Source organism: Physeter macrocephalus, chromosome 18 (assembly GCF_002837175.3).
Source record: "Physeter macrocephalus isolate SW-GA chromosome 18, ASM283717v5, whole genome shotgun sequence".
In the NCBI taxonomy this organism is placed as follows: Eukaryota; Metazoa; Chordata; class Mammalia; order Artiodactyla; family Physeteridae; genus Physeter; species Physeter macrocephalus.
In genome coordinates this window covers 88274936-88294531 of record NC_041231.1, presented here as the reverse complement: position 1 = coordinate 88294531, position 19596 = coordinate 88274936, and the positions used below count along the sequence as shown (strand labels likewise).

Sequence of the window (19596 nt, the reverse complement as noted above, 5' to 3'; positions counted from 1 at the left end):
AATATTTATTTTAGTACTTGGTTGCCAACACTCTCAGTCTTGATAATTCAAGAGGTTGTGTGTTTTCCTGCCCTTTGTAGTTTTAACTTAGTCACCTTACATCATTTTGTGAATTTTTGTCAGCTCTCCCCATCAAATTATAGACCAGCCCCACCAGATTGCAGAGGGTAATATGCTAATAGTATTGAAATACACAGGTGTAGAGAATTGTCCTGCGTCTAGTCACCTTTCCAGAGTGTTCCTTGGACCTGAGCCGTTCTGGCCCTTGCAGACTGGGTGAAGTTGTAGGGCAGTTCATGAAGGAGAAGGCTCTAAAGTCCAAGTGGGTGTGGAATGTGAGCTCTCCGACCCCAAGTGGTGTGGCCCATTGAGCACTGTGGGTTGACGCAGTTGGACAGGTATCCGTGATTCTGATAGCAGAGGACCTTGGGAGCCAGGCTGAAATTTACATGTGATGGAATAGAGGACAGATAGAACGTTGTTCCATAAGTAGGAGTATGGCATGAGGAGGTGATTCCCTTTCCAGGGATTGTTCCTTTTATCAACAAAATGCAAGGGGGTTGGAGAGAGAGGGAGCGGACTCGGCTTCAAGATGAGAAAGATCTGGGCTCAGGTGACTTTGGAAAAGGCTTTGGAAGAAAGAGGGCTCTCATCTCTTTTTACTTTACATAATCATAAAAAATATCCCAAAGATGTGCTTTATTAGAGTTTATTGAGGTGAGAGGAAGCAGTTGTGGTTGAGGGAAGAACATTTAAAGAATAGAAATAAAAAGGTACATTTTTACAAATACAGTTGGCAGAGTATGTCAGTGATGAAGACACAATGAGGGAGTGAATATAAAAATATGTAACTGGCAGCGGTTTATATATTCCTCTGTAAAAAATACAGAGGAAAGGCCTTTTTTGTTTTGATGAAATAGTGGCTTGCTTTGAAGTAGAGGGAAATTCTACTTTGTCCCTTTGCGGTCATGAAGGGTCAGCTGGTGGGAATAAGATGGGCTCAGATTGTGGTATTTGAGGGTGCCTAGGACTGTCTGTGTAAGGTTTTAAACATACATAGATGTAGAAGAAAAGCATCACGCCTATCTGAAGTAGTTTAGAAATGGAAAACAAAAATAATATATTGCAAAGGCACAATTTCCACAAATATATAACAATTCATAGAGAAGAGTATGATCTGCTTCTGGTGACATTAGTCGAGTCACTCTGTACCAGGTGGGATGAAATCTAAATTTAAATCTATTGTTAGTATTTTGGCATTTTTTCCCTTCAACAGGATAATCACTTTCTTATTTTTTAGCGTCCCAATTACCTTGGAATTAAAGTCCTGAGATAGAAAACTATGAGTTATATATTTAAAAACTTACTATGGAAAATGTCTTGAGAACAAATTATTACCGGAAGTTTTAAATATCTGCAAAAATAGAATAGCATAATGAACCTCCCATCTATTTTCTGTTTTTAAGATACAGAAATTCAGAATATTTGTTTTCAAGAAGTGAAGGCTGATCGTCCCAGTGTTCTATCTGGGGACAAAGCCTGAAAGGCAGCAGCATGACACGGTGGGACCTTCCCTAGCCCAGCTCAGATGCAGCAAAAACAAACACGCTAGTCTTTTGTCTGTTTTTGCCAGTGCTGATGCTCAGGTCCCCCTGTGGCCAGCAGCACTCAGCACCTGTGCCAAAGGTGATGCCTCAATTAAGACACTAACCAAAAACTTCTGGCCAGCGTTCTGGTTCTAGCTAAAGCTAGACTAACTAAATTCTGCAGTGCCAGCCCAGTGCACACCAGGTACTTGGGCTTCTGATAGCTTTCTCTTCTACAGGAGGGTGGGTTTGCACGGGTGTGCCTGTGGGGTGATGGTTGAGGCTGCACTGAGCCAGCCCCCGCCCGCTCTGCGCCGAGTGGAAGCCGTGCGCCTGCATGGCATTGCAGGGGCATTGGCTTGCTTTTCCTTAGCACTGGCTGCAAATCATTTCTGTTTTTAGATTTGCTTTCAGAATGTTACCTCTGGAGCAGAGAACACACGAATGTGTAGCTACCACTTAAGCTCCCTGTTCTTAGTTTTGCCCATACCTCATTGCCCTGAGAAATTAATTGAGACCCCCAACAGGCAGTGCCTTCCATGATGAGTATACATTCTGTAATCATTGCTAATAATGGGGAGTATTTTGTTATGTAATTCGTTTATGGTTATTTTCGTTTCCTCCTGTCAAGTCTGAAATTATCATCCTCAAAAGCATGGCTGCCTGGGATTTTAATGAATAGATGTAGTACTGTTTGATTTTTCGCATCCATCCATCCATCCAGGCCTCCAGTAAACATTTATTGGTATCTACTGTGTTTTGAATACTTTACTAGATGCTGGGGACACAGTGATTACGAAAATAATCTTCCCTTAAAGAGTTCATAGGCTGGGGGGGCAGTTAGACACCAAAATAGTAACAGTGAGCTAAGTGCAGTGATAAAGATATGTGCAGCCTTTCAGGAGAACACAGTCAGCTAAGGCATCTGGTGGATGGAAGGGAGGAGAGGACACCATGGGGAATTTCACTCTCCTGTTAAGGCCAAGAGTGGTGAGATTATGGGCTGGAGATGTAACACAGTTGCTCTGTGACAGAGTCAGGTCTGTTCAGCTTGCTGATGAGGTGTGGGGAAGTCTGTGAAAGGGATACAAGTAGTGTAGCAACATAGATATATTTGTGTTCTGGAAAAGTCTCTCGTGTTTATGTGCAGTCTGGTTTTCAGGGGCCAGGGACTGGAAACTCAGGGAATGCTGAGGTGCCTGAACTATTCGTTCATGCATTTCATTAAGTAAACCTTTCCCGAGCACCTGCTATGTGCCCTGCTCTGTTCTAGGCACGTGGAATATTCGTTCACAAAGGAGAACCAAAAAGAGAAATAGTAGTAAGATTTTTTGAAGTTATTAATACCAAATAAATTGCAGAGTTTGCTGTTCGTGATTATGCCAAACTTTTGAATACATGCTTGTTTTATAAAGGAATACGCTGATTTGGGCTATTTTATCTTGGATTTGAGCCACTTCTGTGGTACAAATTAGTAAAGTTTTATTAAATCAGCTCTTGAGGTTTCAAAGATTGATTATTCCAGTCTGTAGATTATTCTAGACTGTAGACTCTCATTTTTCTGCTCATTAGCACCTCTACCAGAGACTGGGGAGGAGGGAGGAGAGTGAAACTTCTGTTTGACTTGCTACTTCTTAGCAGATTTGGTAAAGAAAGTGATGAGATTAATATTTCATATAAAAAATTGGATTGCAATTGCAGTTGTCTGTGGTCTTGTTCTAGTCTGTAGTTCTTACTCTCTCCGCAGCCTGGGTAACTCCATGTCTGGATGTATCTGGTGGGTGTGTGTCTCACACACTGAGGGGTCAGATTAACCTTGGAAATTTGATGTGAGCAAATAGCCCAGGAATTAATATACTTTATTATTTTACCTATCACATTAATCATTTGCAGTATGAAATAAGTTACTCTGATCTGATATAAGGACATGGAATTTATTTTGTTATTCCTCTGATCTTTATTTTTACTTGAACTTTGCTGGTATAGTTTAGGAGTAGGAATTTTAAAATAAAAACAAATGACAATTCCCTGAGGCCTTGGAGAGGTAATAGTACCTACCTCCTAGGGTCAAGGTGAGGATCGTATGAATTAATATAATCAATGCCTAAGGTCCAGGACTTGGTAAATATTGTAAATATTGGCCATTATTACTGATCTATATACTTTTGAAAATCAGTCAAACTTTGTGTGAAATTAATAAGCAACAGGTGAGAATCAGGACAATACTAGGTGATACAATATCTAGATAATATAAGACAATACGGCATATGGGACTAGATAATATAAAATTATATCACCTTTTACTTCACTAGCAAGGGCAGACTAGATATACATATGGGTGGTGATGACTTTGTAATTACAATTAGAATAGTTTTAGTACAAGAAGTAGGCCTTGGAGGGAAAAATGTAAACATGTAGGCATTGTATGAACTGGAGAATAATCACCAGTTGTGACTATGGACCCCTTTTCCAGTGGGTAATGACTTCTTGGACTCTGGCTATGAGTTGACAAATGGATTCTGTCATTTTGGATATCTTTTGGAAAAATGAAAAGGAAACGGGGGAAGCATATTCATACGGAGAAAAAAAGAAGGGACCTTGAGCGGGTGGGCAAGTGGGAGCCAATGTCTCAAGTGCATGGAGCCTCCAGACCTTGTGAATCATGTTGTGATTGCAGCATCACACCTGTCATGTGTCTGCAGGTGTTTGGAAGTAGTCTTGATATCCATGAGCTGATAAACGTTACGCTTGGCATTGTTCTCGAAAACTCCAGGAGAGTTAAGGCTGGAGAGTATTGAAAGGCCAGTGTTCCTTATGGTGATAGGTGTCCTAGTTGAGCTGAAGTTCTGTGATAGGAATGACGCTTCCTGTTATATTAATACTGCAGCTTTCCAAGGTATTTAGTCAGACAATGGCATTATTATTTTTTCATTTTTCAATATGGATTTCTCCATTTATTTACGAGATAGGCTTTACTTAGAATGTAGGAACAACTAGCTGAAGGGGAATTCAGCTTTATTCCTTTTTGCTGGGGATTTCCTCCATCACGGCTGGGGAAACCCACACATCCTTGTTTGCAAATTCACCATTCATCAGGCATTTCCAAGTGCCTGGAACTGTACCATGCACTGTGCTTCTCTCACCTCTGGATACCCTCCCTATTGAAAATGTGCTGATCTAATTCAGAAGATAGGAGGACTTGCATGCCTTATGTGGAGTCTGCTGTGGACTAAATGTTTGTGTTCCCCCAAATTCATCTGTTGAAGCCCTAATCCCAATGTGATGTTATTTGGAGGCGGAGCCTTTGAGAATAATTAGGTAATGAGGGTGGAGCCCTCATGATGGAATTAGTGCCCTTACAAGAAGAGACCAGAAAGCTAGCTCTTTCTCTCTCTGCCATGAGTGGATACAGCAAGAAGGCATCTGTTGGCAACCAGGAGGAGGGCTCTTATCAAGAACAAAATTGACTGGTACCTTTAGCCTGGACTTCTCAGCCCTCTGGAACTGTGAGAAGTAAACATTGTTGTTTAAGCCACTCAGTCTAAGGGTATTCGTTATACCAGTCCAAGCAGACTAAGACAGGGTCTAAGGGCAACTTTAAAGGAATCTGTCCTTCAGCCTTTCGTTAAATGTTAAAAAATTATGCTACTGTCCATTATATATATTTTTTATAACCTCAAGTTATTTTTAAGTCAAGTGTTTAAAAAAATGTTAGCTGCTTAAGTCAGATTGGAAGTAGTTGATCACTTTTCTTTAAAGTCTAAAATGGAATAATTGCTGGAGTTGAATATCAGTGTTTTTTATTCTAGAGACTCTGAAACATGAATACTCATGCTGGGAATTCTTGAGTCAGCATGTGAAAAGAAAAAGGCAGTGTCTGCCCAGTGATCAGAGCCAGTTAAGCAGGGAAAGGCAAGCTAATGCTGGTATGGGCACAGCAGTGGAGCCTTCGTCTGCCTTGTTCTCTGGATATAGGACTCATGATAATTAAGAATCAGCAAGCTGACATCTGAGTTTTCTACATAGAATTTCCTCTGTGAGACTAGCCAGTGGTGGTGCATTAGATGCTAGGAAGAAGCCATCCACTCAGTTGTTAAACAGATGACTGGCTTGTAATTTGTAAGATTTTTTTCTGGTGGCCATTGCCTAGTTAAAAACAAAGACTTTAAAATATCGCAAGAGTAGAGTACTGCAATAATAATAATAATAATAATATCCTAGATAGGCTGTGAACTTTTTCCTAAAAATAGCCCCTGTGATTAGGCTCCCTGCCCTTTCACATTTGCTGTTTTGAGGTCTCATTTTCCAGTGCTGTAAGGATTGATATTACTAATATATGTTAGTAGATTTGTCTCCAGGTTTCTCCTAAAGCTCTGGAATATGCCTGTTATTAACATTATCTGGCAACTTTTTAAAAGGGAGTTTTTCTAGACTCTTTACATTTCTTAAACAACCAAGGTGACTCTTTAAAAAGTCATAATTTTTGGCTTTTATGACTTCGCATGTTTTCAAACATGTGAAAGAGCTTTTAGGGTTGGTTGCACAATTTGATTTGAAATAAATAAATAAAGCTAAAATAAATCTGATGGTGTACTTCATAAGAGATGTTTAACTAATTTAGAGGTAGCTTTTTGTACTCTGCAGGGAACCTGATATTTCAATGATAGGTGCTACTTATTCACTATTCACAAATATTTCACTAATGTCTTCATATTAGGGTCGGTGGCTGGTGGTATTTCCCACCAACAGGGCATGCACTTCACAGGTGATCTTTTCTGGAGAACTTTGATGATTGCACTACCATACTTGAATGTGGAACCCAACTCTGGACGTTAAAGGATAAAGGGCTACTGGGCTGTCTATCCCAGGATATTGGACAGATGATCACTGGAGAGGCAGAAGCTGGCAGGAGCCCTAATAATCTTCTGTGGTTGGGCCTCAAGAATTTCATCTCTCTTCCTTCTCACACAGCTGCCTCTATGGTATTGAGATCTTACTCAGGATGATGGGTTGAATGAAATTGGTCTGGAATTTCACTCTCTCCTTCAGAAGTGTTCAGGAATCATTAGAGCTTGACTGTTCAATACAATAGCCACTAGCCACATGTGCCTGTTTAGATTTAATAAATTAATTACGAGATATAATTAAGTTATATTTACATTAAAAATTCCTCTGTTGCACTAGCTGCACTGCAAAAGCTCCAAGAGGAACATGTGGCTAGTGGCTACCGTATTGAACTGCATTCCAAGTTCTTTTGGACACCGACATCTATGGAGATGCAGTGGCATGCCCCAGGTCACGTAGCTAGTTAGTGCAGAATCAGGAGTTTGCGCTAGTTTAGCAATTTAAAAATGTATATATCATTCAGCTCTTCAGTTTTGGGCATCATAATTTTAATTAAAACGTTTGTCCCTGGAGTATTACATCCTTCTTCCAAAAGTCTGTGAGAGAGACTCCATAATAGAGTTAGAGATTAGTTCTTACTGCATAATTCTAGTTTTATAAATATTTGTGATTCACCTTAGGCTCTGTGTGTGTGTGTACACACTTGCATGTGTGTACAGTGGTAGTTTGCCACATGTGCCATATATTGCTAACCCTGGTCTATATGATGCCCATCACATAGAGGACATGGGGATCTAGAATCACAGCGTATTGGAGTTGGACAGGACTTTTGAAGGTATCTAGTTTAACCTTGCACATACTCTTGACAAGGCTGTTGATGGTGAGAGAACTCCTAAAAGAGTTCATTTCTTTCCACAACTTCTAATCTTGTTTTTTTTTTTTTTCTTTTAGTATCAAGCTAACCTGTTCCTTCCTTTAATTTCTACACGTTGGTCCAAGTTGGCTCACAAAAAAAAATTTACTCCCTCTGATATGCAGCCCTGTCAATACTTGAAGACTGTTTTCCTGTCATTCCTATGTCTTTTCTCCTATATGCTAAGTAGGCCTTACTTCCGTCAGCTATGCCTTATGTGACATGTTTTGCAAACCTCTCACCATCCTGCTTGCTTCTGTCTGGACAAACTCCACAGGATGGCTTAGATCTGTGTGATTGAAAATTTCATCTTTCATTTGAATGTATCTCATGGCTAGGTACATTCAGAAAATCGCAAGTCTTTCTTGAGGGAAAAAAATGGCTACTATTATCTACCTGTAGGAAACATAGTAACTTAGTTTTTTTTGCTAAGAAGTAATATAGTTGTCTGTAATAAATATGTATTACTTTTATAATCAGAAAATATTATATAATTTTAATAAAAGTTCTGTTTCTCTTTCCAATCACTATATTGGGTAGAGTTTGGATGTAGTGAGTGAAACAAAAAAGTAATGTTCCCAACCTCCCTCCATCACTCCCTCTTTCTGCCCCCCCCCCTTTCTTTCTTCCTTCATCCCGTTCATTCACCAATCTTTGTGTGCCTGCTGTGTGTCAAGAACCATGGCACTGGGGACACAGAGGTGAAGGAGAGAGGTTTCTTCCTTGAAGAGGGCATAAATGAGTGGTAGAATTATTCTGGCAATTGGGAAGGATGCAGCAGAATTTGTTTAATTCTCTGTGACGACACTTATCAACCCCAGCAGGTCTTTCTGTCTGTCCTTGCTTCTGAATTTCTGAAATGGGAATGGTCCTTGGAGTAGCTTCCTCCTAGGATTGTTCTAAGCCTTAAAATCAAAATGATAGTGCACGGTAGGTGAGACTTCTGTGAAGATCATGGCTATTACTGTTGTGCTCTCATTGTTCTTACTGATGAATAATACTTTTTTGGAGGGAGGTCCAGTGACTAATTGCCCATGTTAATTTCTCTTTTTTTTTTCACATATTTCTTCCCCTTATCCAATTCTTTCACCATTTTATTATGAAAATTTCCAAGCATGTAGAAAAGTTGAAAGACTGTTACAGTGAATACCCACATACCACCGCCTAGTTTCTACCTTTTACATTTTACTCTGTCACATAATCTATCCATCCCTTTGTCATTATCCACTGTTAATGAACTTGTATCTACAGAGCTGATACGTGGGAGTCATTTTCTCTGGGAACTGGAGCCCTTTTCCCACCATGGTTTTGCCCCTCTTCCCAACACTGGTAATGATGGTTAGGATGATGACTTGGGTACTCAGCACAAAGTACTACATTATTAACTCATTTAATCTTTATAATGATGCTAGTAGACAAGTGCTGTAATTAATCTCCATTTTTATAGAAGGGGAAACTGAGGCACAGAGAGATGAAATGATGTGTCCCAAATCACACAACTAGTAAGGAAAGAAATGAGAAATCTGGTTATCACTCCGGTTAGGCTAGGTTTAAAAAAGTTTTTTTAACCTATAGAACTAATGGAAAAAATTTGAGATACCATTTATTATCATGAAAAATAATCTCTGCGTTTGTCTTTAGCTCCTAGCTTGTGGCCACTGCTGTGCCAGGAGCTGGGGTTATGCAGGTGATGAAGTCATGGTCTTCTCCCAAGCCAGTCTAATGGACAAAGCCATCATGAGTTGTTGGAAGGATCAGTGTTTTAATAGAAACAGTTTTGCTGGAATAGTTAGAAATGAAGGATTTCAGTAAAGGAAAGTTACATTATGTATCTAGTTTTACTTCAAAGAAACCTTTACACAGAAACGGTTGCTTTTTGGGGGTGTTTGTGACAGGATAAATGATTCCAGCAAATGAACACTACCTATTTGGAAGTGTCTTACTATTTACAGACTTATTTTCTTTTGCCTTAGCAGAGGAAAATAATTTGGGGGAAATATATCCAAGGATTATTTACTTTACCCATAAAACATATTCTGATTAATGGTATTGTAAAGTGTGCCTTAATTACACTTACCAAGGCATCTTATCACTTAAAAAAAATACTGTTCCTTCAATATGTTTTCCCTTTTATCTTTTTTTTTTTTTAAATCTATTTATTTTTGGCTGCATTGGGTCTTCGTTGCTGCACGCGGGCTTTCTCTACTTGCAGTGAGCAGGGGCTACTCTTCGTTGTGGTGCGCGGGCTTCTCATTGCGGTGGCTTCTCTGGTTGCGGAGCGCGGGCTCTAGGAGCGCAGGCTTCGGTAGTTGTGGCACGCAGGCTCAGTAGTTGTGGCTCATGGGTCTAGTTGCTCAACTGGGATATTCCCAGACCACGGCTTGAACCCGTGCCCCCTGCATTGGCAGGTGGATTCTTAACCACTGCACCACCAGGGAAGTCCTCTCTTTTATCTTTTTCAACATTTTTGTTTCAGTTTACCAGCACAGCACAAAAAGTGCAAATTACAACCTCAACAGGGGCCAGGAGCCTCGCCCAGGTGGCTCATATCAGTGAGTATGTGGATATGTTTCTGTGTCTCCCGCTGCTCCCAGGCCCATTGCCTTAGGAATGTACACTGTTGTGGCAGGGATGGAGTGAGGAACACATTAGGGAGGGTGTACAGGATGCAGAAACAAGGGGCAGCCATGACACCCTTAATCAACATTGGTTGAATGGCACAGTAAAGAATTTTTATACATCAAGAACAAAAGCATCCTTTGTGATAAATGCTTAGCACTACTGAAAATTTAGAAACTTCCTGCTCCAGGCTCATTGGCTTCTTTGGGTGGGGTAAGGCTTTTTTAAATTACAGTAAAAAAAAAAAAAAAAAAAAAAAAAAAATCTAAGCTAAAATAAAACTATTTTCAGTTGACCCTCTTTGGGCCCACTCCTTGATCAGTATCTGTGAATAAGATTGTTAACTGAAGAATGCCTCTTCTAGTAGGAAATGAGATAATATGCAGTTTTGTTTTCATTTTTCCTGTTAAAGGATTTAAAAAGGTGTTTTTATTTACATATAAGTAAAAATTTGAGAACCTCTTCAGTAATCACACATTGTTATTTACTTTTTTGAATCAGCGAGCTGCCTGAGCATTGCAAGGCATCCTTATTAGCATTCTTCTAAAGGTGCTGTTGTAGTTGATAATTTTATATAGAGGATGGAGGAAATAAGAAAATTGCATTTGTCATCCTGTTGAGGTGAGACACTTGCAAGGGGAAGATAGTTTCTAGCAAGGTGATGAAGCCTGTTGTTCATGCTGTGGTGTTGACTATTCTTCTGGATGGCTACCTTGACCGTGGGGGTCCTTGTGATTTCCACATGACACAAATTCTAAACACGAGCCTCGCCCTCCTCCCAGAGTCTTTCCTACTCTGTGGTTATTTCTTGACTGGTGGGTAACACTCAAGCCCTTCTTTATCCCCTTCAGGGCATGCAGACTCCCGTTGAAAAAGCCAAGCAGATTTATTTTGACAGCACTTCCTGGAGGGCTTTCCCCATTTCTTTCCAGGAAAAATTAAAATTGCTCTGCCTTTTTTTTTTTTTTCCCCCCTTAAGGACCGTCTATTTCATAAAAGCCACAGCATTATAAACAACTTAATAGCAAGATTGTAACATTGTTTTGAAAAGTCCTCACTTGGTCACAGTACTGAAAGAAAGAGCTCTTCCAGGACCCATTGCCCACATCCTTGCTTTCTAAAGCCCTGGGGGCAAAAGCATCCCAGGAAAATCAGTAAATATCATATCTTAGTCTTTAGGTGGTTTCACTAACTCACAGTAACAAAGTCTGTTTTTTGTTTCGATAGGAAGTTAAAGGAAGTTCTTCCTTAACCTAAATGTAGAGAATGATAGGGCCACAGGGTCCCTTAGAAGTGGTCTTGGTCATACTCTGCAGAGATGAGAAAATGAGTGCATCAAGGCTAGGGGGCTCACCCAACGTGGAATAGCTCGCTAATGATTGCTGGTCTGGTGCTTTCTTCACTCCATGGAGCCATTTTCGTTAAGGTCTCTTGTCCCAAGCTGATTAACAATTTTCATGTAAATAGCCAGTTGATGAAAGAGGCTAGTGAGAGGCTTCATTGAAGAGGTTGTCATTCAGCAAACACTTTTGGGGGAGTGAGTTACCAAGATAAAGATGATTAAAGCCTGGTCCTGCCCTCAAGGAGCAAATAGTCCAGAAAAGTGTTTGAAGGCATGTTTACAGTTTTAAAGTTCTTTCTAGCCCAGTGATTCTAGCTTCTTTTTCCAAAAAAATTTTTGTTATTTTCATATCTCCACAAAAACAAGGGCCTGGTGGTTAAACTGTCATAAAAGGTGGGATACCAAGTTGTAGTGTACAGTGTCTGAGGCGGGGAATGCAGGCCGATTGGCCCAAGTTCACATCAAGAGAGCATCGTCAAGTAGATGGTCGGAATAGAAATCTGGATGGTTTGGGGAAATGGCAGCAAATAGACCTTGGGGGCCAAGCACTCAACAGGAATGGGGGCAATTCTGAATGTGGGCTGGGATAATGATGAGTCTAAAAAAGGCAGAGGGTAAGTGATGAAAGTTGCAGCTATAGGCACCAACCAAAGAAAGGGTCTTTTTTTTTTTTTGGCTGCGTCACACGGCATGCACAGATCTTAGTTCCCCAACCAGGGATCGAACCTGTGTCCCCTGCAGTGGAAGGACGGAGACCTAACCACTGGACCACCAGGGAATTCCCAGAAAGGGTCTTTTTTATGTGCACTTTAGTGGTTCCCGTGGAGGGACCATTTTTGGATACACTTGTTTTCTGTCAAGTGCACAGCACGGTATTCACTGGAGAAGTGCTGCTTAATCTGGGTAAAAGATGGTTTGTTTCCTGGCTTATCTCTAGTAAGTTGGCTGTCATCTCTTTTCCCCCTAATGTATTCCTAGGCCTTCCCTTACTCAGTATAGTTTTCCTGGAGAACCCATGAAATTTGAAATCTTATTTTAGGCACTTCAGATTAGGCAGATGTACTCTTTGCATATGTACAAATTTGAAAGAAATTCAGGTTTATTTCCTTTTATTTACATAGCTATGTGGGGGGGTGTGGGGGACATGTACACACCTTTTCCTGGATTATCATTTAATATTGATGCTGTCATTCGGCGCAAATTCGGATGTTTTAAGATTATTGGGAGGAAAAGGATTCGTTTCCTAAGCAATCAGAAAAGGGGTCACATCTCTGAATATTTACTGCAAAAGAGGCATGGCTGGAGGAAGAACTGTTTACAAATTAATGAATGAGACAAGTATAATGTTTTTCCGATGTGGATGGAGCTTTGCATCTCTAATAGTGAGACTCGGTGATATTCGTGACTAGGATCTGTTCCTCCAAGAGCTTTCAACTAGGGATAATTCATTTGTTTGTGCTCAGAAATCACAGCCACGACATGCCTCTTTAACGACTCAGAGGCAATGGAACGCACAAATAGAGAAATTAGCACGTATATTAAAATAATGCATATTCCCCCCCTCCTCCAAAGGTCTCACTACATAGGAGTGTCAGTACGTCCTCCATTTGAGTTAATCCTTTTCTTAATGTGAAGTGCTTAGGATGAGGGACCAGTGCATCTTTTAATTGCCAACTAGCCTGTTATTTAGTGGGAAGAGGCTGGTTTTTGGAAGCTTGACATTAGTGAGGCTCATTTATGTGATAGTCACATGCAGAGGACACAGGCTTGCTGTCTTGAGGTCAGGAGAGGGGAGACTTAGATCAGGCAGCTGCCTCCTTTCTGCCAGACACTGTGCTGAATGAAGTATGACGTGGACAAGCTCTTTGAGGTGCGTAGAAATTGTTGCCCGACACGAGAAGACGCTGAGGAGTGAATCGGGTGACTCACGGTTCAGGCACCACAACTTGGTTTGAGGTGGTGATGACAAGCACTGACAGTGAGAGGCTCACCCCGCAGGGGAGCTGCTGGGAACACGGGTGTAGGAACTGATGGATGTGGGTTCAAATTCTGACTCCTTTCAGTGTCCTTGGGGCAAGTTAAATTAAACCTCTTTGCGTCTAGGTTTCCTCATCTATAACACGAGGATTATGGTACCTTCTGTACAGGGTTAAATGCAATAAGGGAAGTGCCTCCCCATTCCTGGCTTATAGCAGACTTCAAAAATATCTTCCTTCCTTGCTTCCTCCTCCCAGGCAGTTCTTAAGAGGAAGAGTAGTTGTGAACTGGCATATCTTTTGATACGTATCTGAAAGATACTATATGAGTGGTCCAGGACGGAAGGCCAGTGTTTGCGTCTAGATAAAGCCTGGGTTCCCTGCTTGTGCAGGTATAATACAGACGGCAGGGGCTGCCCAGCTGCTGGGGCTGTCGTTCCAAATACATCTGCTAACGAAGGATTCTGGGCTTCCTGTCTTCACGCTCTGCCCAAATGTGGCTGTAAACCTGCTCATGTGCTAGAGAAGATTCCTCGACAGCCGTGGTCCCTTTGACCAGGGATGCTTATAGGAGACCTGAATGGCCACCTTCTATTGGGGATGGGTGTGTATTTGGTGACTGGGTGTGAGTCAGGTTTCTGAAAATGGTTGCAAATGGCAAGTTTTGTAAAAATGTCAGAGGTATCAAAACCAGATATCAAACCAGCCCTTGAACATTCAGAAAATATAAGAGGCTGGCTTCTAATGAGTGGAAAACAAAAGTTTCTGCTAACTTATTAAACTGGAACATAACACTAATGAATGTGTAGGCATGGTTTGGATGGAACCTGCTCTGTGTATGTCCTTTATGTAATCATTAGAGAACTCGTAAACCAAATTATGCCTGGGGGAAATTTTAAATCCAATTTCAGTCAATTTATTGGTATGTTAGGGGAATTTAAAAAAATGGTTTAGCTTGGCCTCTCTCTGAAGAGAGCTATTATACTGTTTGAACCATGACTACTATTGTTATTATCATTAGATAGCTAATATTTATTGAATTGTTATTGTTGACTGGGCCCTGTGCTGGAAAGCTTTTACATCCTTGCATCTAATCTTCACAACATTCATAGGAAGTGGATACTGTATTGTGTCCATGGACAGCTGAGGATGTGAGGTATAGGGAGATTAGATAGTTTGCCTAACACCACTAGTAAGCAGTAGAGCTGGCTCAGGCATATCCGTCTTGTGAAGCACTGTAGCATCATCTAGGATTATGTCTGTGGGAATTGTGTGACATGCAGAATTCATGCCGTATGTCTGTGCAGCTTCCATTTCTGTTCTATTCCTCTCTGTCTTTAGTTCTTCACCTTAAAATCTACATGGAAATCATGCTAATTTAGCAAAATCTATGGTCAACCCACTTAGCATTTTCACTGAAAAGACCTAGACTGTAAGGTGAAGTCTCTGGAACCTGGTGTTTATGGTGCCCATACTGATTGCATTAGCTTCTCTCTGTGTTAGACCAACACGCATCTTCCTGGAAGCTTTTCCTTCCTGCATATCTCTGGAAGAACTGGAATCAGTTTTCCTGCCGTGAAGGTGTCTCAGGGTATCAAAAAGACATTTTAAGTATAACGATGGAAGTTTGACTCATCGCCCTTTTTTTCTAAAATGCTTTATGCAGATTATGTCCCTGCCCTTGGCTGTACTTAAATGGTATTGGCCAAAATTTTTTTCAGTATTAATATGGGGAACTTTTTGGACTCATATCTTGAAGCTCCTTTAAAAACTTATAATTTGGGGAATGAAAGAAATCGCTTATGAAGGAAATGTGTTTTTTCCTAACAGTGGCTATCAAAGTGATAAGCCAAGTGAGGCCACACAGCTGGCAACCTTCTGGGCAGGAAACCTGTAGCAGAGCAGAATCGGCCTTACTCCGCTTTAGCATTTAAAACACCATCACCACCAGCATGTTCATTGTCGTGGGAAACGCATCTGAAGCCACTGCCCATATATAGCATTTTGCCTTATCGCTAATGGTGGGGCTGGGGTGGGTGGGATGTCTGAGTGTCTGCTCACTGAAAGGAAGCATCAGTTCGGACTTGACCAGGCTGCGTTTTGAAAGACCAGGCCAACCAAGCCGTCCTGAGGAGGCCCTTCCATATTCCAAGAAGCATAAATTCCAAGATTTATGACATAGGTAGTTCTAATTTTATGCATTTCCTACACATTGAATAGTACTTTTGGCTCTGTTTATAAATGTATTTAGTATACTTATGCTTATTTCATAGGAACTAACACGCTCTTGAACAATTTTGAATTATTTTAATGGTTTGTATTTGCTTTACCTTTGCCTTTATAACACTGTTGTGTCTCAGTTCAGATTTAAGAATGTTGTTCAGGGATGCAGTCACCAATTTTAATATCCTTCCTGTGGGGGAAATTATATAAGTTACACATACAAACTGTGTGTGTGTGTGTGTGTGTGTGTGTATATATATATATATAATTATGTTTTGCGTTATTGCTATGTGATATACATGTTATATGTTATATGTATAATATAACATATATAACATTGATTATCCTCTAACCTATAGTTTCTAGAAACATACTGGAGTTACAAAATAAGGATAGTCTTTTAACTGTTCTTCTTTTAACTATTTATGGGAGACACTGCACCATATCAGTTATACGTAACATAGGAACGCAGCCTTGCTTGTTTGTAAAATGAATAACGTTTTGTTCTTTTGCAAGTATCACAGTGTCCCTGGGATTTAGTATCCTCATTCTCAAAATGAAGGAATTTAACTGACAACTTCTGAGGTCAGCTCTAAACTGATTGAATTGCCCTGTTAATCTCTTGGGTCCTGCAGTTTAGTGATATAACTGGGGTTAGCCTGAGTGTTTCAAAAGCAAGATTAATGAAAGCTCATTCTCCAGCTGTCGGGTTAGGAGATTATTCAAGAATGTTGCCCTGTCATTTGAACCTGGGTCGCTGATGAATAAGCCAGCATCATTATCCTGAGACCACCTCATTAATCGAGCCACAGCCTGACCGCGCTGCATCTTCTTCACCATCTAGTTGTGGAGTCAGCATCTTGCCTCAGGTGCACTGTTGGGACCCGCGGAAGGTCTGACACCAACCCTGTTCATCCAGACAGCATTTTCTAGACCCATGTCTCAGCTCACTTGAATTTGGTAACCAAGGATTTATTTACATGTAGCTTTTTCCCCCCCCCTCATTTTCAACTGATTTCCCTTTTTATATCTTCCTAATTTCTGCTCTTTTCCAACAAAACTATAGATGTACACTGTATAACGGGCTGCCTTTAATCTTCTGCTTTGATTTTCTCAACTGAAAAATGGTGATACTAACTTCAGCCCTTTTATTCGTTTTGGGAAGAAAAATGAGATAACTGATGCCACAAAGTGCTTTGAATTTAGAGCAGGAGGGAAGTTCAATTAAAATAAGAATCTTCTATCTTTATTTTTATGTGACATTTAAAATGTTAGCATTGAATACACATCAGGGAGGGAAATCTCATTTTGAATGTCATTGATAGAATGATGGCCGAGAAGATATTAGAGTTGCATAAAACTAAGAAAATGTGTTTAAAAATGATTAGAACCAAGCCATCTACTGTTTTCCTTTCAAATAGGAGAATTAGATGGTGACTGTAGGGTATAATAGAAAATAAGAATGTGTGCTTCAAGATTTTACAGATCTATTTTGTATATATCCTTTTAACTCAATTTCAAGGAAATAGTGTTATGTATAGTTCAGGAATGTTCCTCTGTGTGGTGAGCTGTATGGTTCAGTCTGGTAGCAACTAGCCACCGGTAGCTATTTTAATTAAAATTAACTATAATTAGATGAAATTAAAATTTTAGTTAGTCCCATTAGTCACATTTTAAGTGCTTAGTAGCCACATGTGGCTAGTGGCTACAGTATTGGAGAGTCCAGATATAGAACATTTCCAGAAGGTTCTGTGAGACAGTACTGCTCTAGAGGAACTGGAAAAAGGCAAAAGAAAATTCCCTTCCTCTTCCTCCCCCCAGTTGTTTTTTAGAATTCAAATAGAATCTCTGGCCTTATATTATTAAATTTTAAATGTACCTTGGAAATTATTAAGGGAAGCAAAAGGCGTTTGGGCAGAGAAGAACCACTCACTTCAAAATATCATTTGTTTCCCTACTGAGAACAAACATGCTTTTCAGAATAACACTTGGAAAATCGTGGAACCAGTTCTTTGCTCTCAAGTTGCACTTCTTCCATAATTATTTTCTTACTTAAGTAACGTCACCCAGACCAATACAGGAGTCACTTAATCATGTACCATCTTCAGTTGTTATATAATTATTTCACGGGTATAAACCAAACTGTTGCCTTTAGCAAAATAACTAATATATTCCAAATCCACTCGGTTCACAAATCCGTTTGGGTTCTGTCATCAAAGGATATCCACTTCTCCCCACCCCCACGGACCGCTCTGGTCGCAGCCACCATCCTCTCTCTCGCAAGCTATTGCAGTTGCCTCCTGACTGGTTCCCTGCTTCTGTTCTTGCCCTCTCACCCACTTTCCAGTCTGTTCTCAACACGACAGTCAGAGAGATCTTTTTTTTTTTTTTTTTGCGGTACGCGGGCCTCTCTCTGTTGTGGCCTGTCCCGTTGCAGAGCACAGGCTCCGGACGCGCAGGCTCAGCGGCCATGGCTCACGGGCCCAGCCGCTCCGCGGCACGTGGGATCTTCCCGGACCGGGGCACGAACACGCCTCCCCTGCATCGGCAGGCGGACTCTCAACCACTGCGCCACCAGGGAAGCCCCAGAGAGATCATTTTAAATGTCAGGTCATGTCACTCTTGCGCTCAAAATCCCCCAGTGGCTTCCCCTTTTACTCCAAGTAAAAGCAAAAGTGTGGACAGTGGATTGTAGCTCCTCACGGGTCTCATAGCCCCCTCTGACCTCACCGGTTCTTATTCCCCTCAAGCCACAGTGAGCTCTTCTTTCTCCTCCAAGTACCACAGGCATGTTCTTGCCTCAGGAATATGCTGTTTGCCTTTGCCACTTCCTCTGCCTGGACCACTCTTATCCAAGATGTCCACATGGCTCATTCCTTCACTTGTTTTAGACGTTTTTCAACATCACTTCATAATGAGGTCTCACCAAACTATTTAAAAATGCCACCTACCCATCACCCCCTCTCCAGCGCCCACACAGCACTCACTCTTCCGTTTTCCTGCTAGCTTTTTCTCCATAACACTTGTCACCATCTGACATACCTTATTTTTACTTATTTGTGTGTAGTCTGTCTCCCCCCGGTAGACTATAAGCTGCTTGAAGGCAGGGCTTTATGTCTTTTCATCCTTAATGTCTACAAGGTAGACAACCATAATCTAATGAATGCATGAATGACTTACATATTTAATGACAATTATAAATAGTACAAAAAAGAATAAGATGGGTGCATTTAAAAGAGAATTCTACTTTTTTGGAACCAAAGAGTGCTAATTTAATGAGATTCATTTTAGCAAGAGATAGAGAAACACAAAGACACACCTTCCGGCATAATCCTGCCTCTACCCCGTTCCCCTCTGAGGTGACTCTGGGTTCAGCCTCCACTTTTTGCGGGCTCTGCCAGGGGCCTCTGTTCCTCTCCCTCCTAGTCTTGAGGGGCCACAGAGAGGAGAGTTTGGACCAGGGCTCCAGGGGTTCTATGTGGACAACTTGGAAAAGAGAAAAAACTTGGGGCTCCAGTCTGGGCTGGTCCTTGGGCAGACCAGCCAGTCCTTTGTGGTCATGCCATTCAAAGAAGGCAGAGGGATCCTCTTGGTTGTGGAGCTGGGCTGCACGGGTGTGTGTGTGTTCTGAGGGAGCAGGGGCCATGGCGGAAGGGGCCAACCATAGTTTGCTGCCTTGGGAGGGGAGGTGATGAGCTATAGAAATAGAAATCTAGAAACAGAGAGGCAGAGAGTTCCTGTCCCGCGCTGGGAAGTGGTTGATGCCAGACTGGGGTACCCGGCCTGTTTCTGGCATAGCTGGGGAGAGGGGAAAGCTTGGGGAGGGGTCGGGAGCAAAAAAAATAAAGGGGTCACTTACAGTTTGCTGGTTCCTACCGAGGCAGGGAGGAGGAGGCATAGCCACACAGAGAGCCAGTTGCTAATTTCTACATTAAAGGGCGGAGCAGCAGCAGTGTCTGCGCTTGAGGGGTGTCAGCTTTTCACTTCCTCCCATTGTGCAAAGGCTGGGTTTGGCTTAGAAAGCTCTGCTCCAAGTTTCACTTTATTTGGCAACTTTTTTTTTTTTTTTTTTTTTTTTTGCGGTACGCGGGG

At 41.2% G+C, this 19596-nt stretch overlaps 2 protein-coding genes across 4 annotated transcripts in view; one reads left to right on the top strand and one right to left on the bottom strand.

The window, feature by feature from the left end:
* The window catches only part of LOC102977564 (cytidine monophosphate-N-acetylneuraminic acid hydroxylase), a 295804-nt gene extending 276390 nt beyond the window's left edge, over nucleotides 1-19414 (bottom strand). For 2 of the 3 annotated variants that reach the window (XM_028479285.2, XM_028479288.2), the window contains exon 1: nucleotides 19364-19414. The gene's annotated coding sequence lies outside the window, so the exon portion shown is untranslated. Of the gene's footprint in view, nucleotides 1-15611; nucleotides 15659-19363 lie in introns of those variants that run through there. The other variant, XM_055080222.1, reaches the window with a different exon arrangement.
* Nucleotides 1-19596, top strand: part of CARMIL1 (capping protein regulator and myosin 1 linker 1) — a 333351-nt gene that overhangs the window by 90098 nt on the left and 223657 nt on the right. The gene's annotated exons all lie outside the window — the stretch shown is intronic.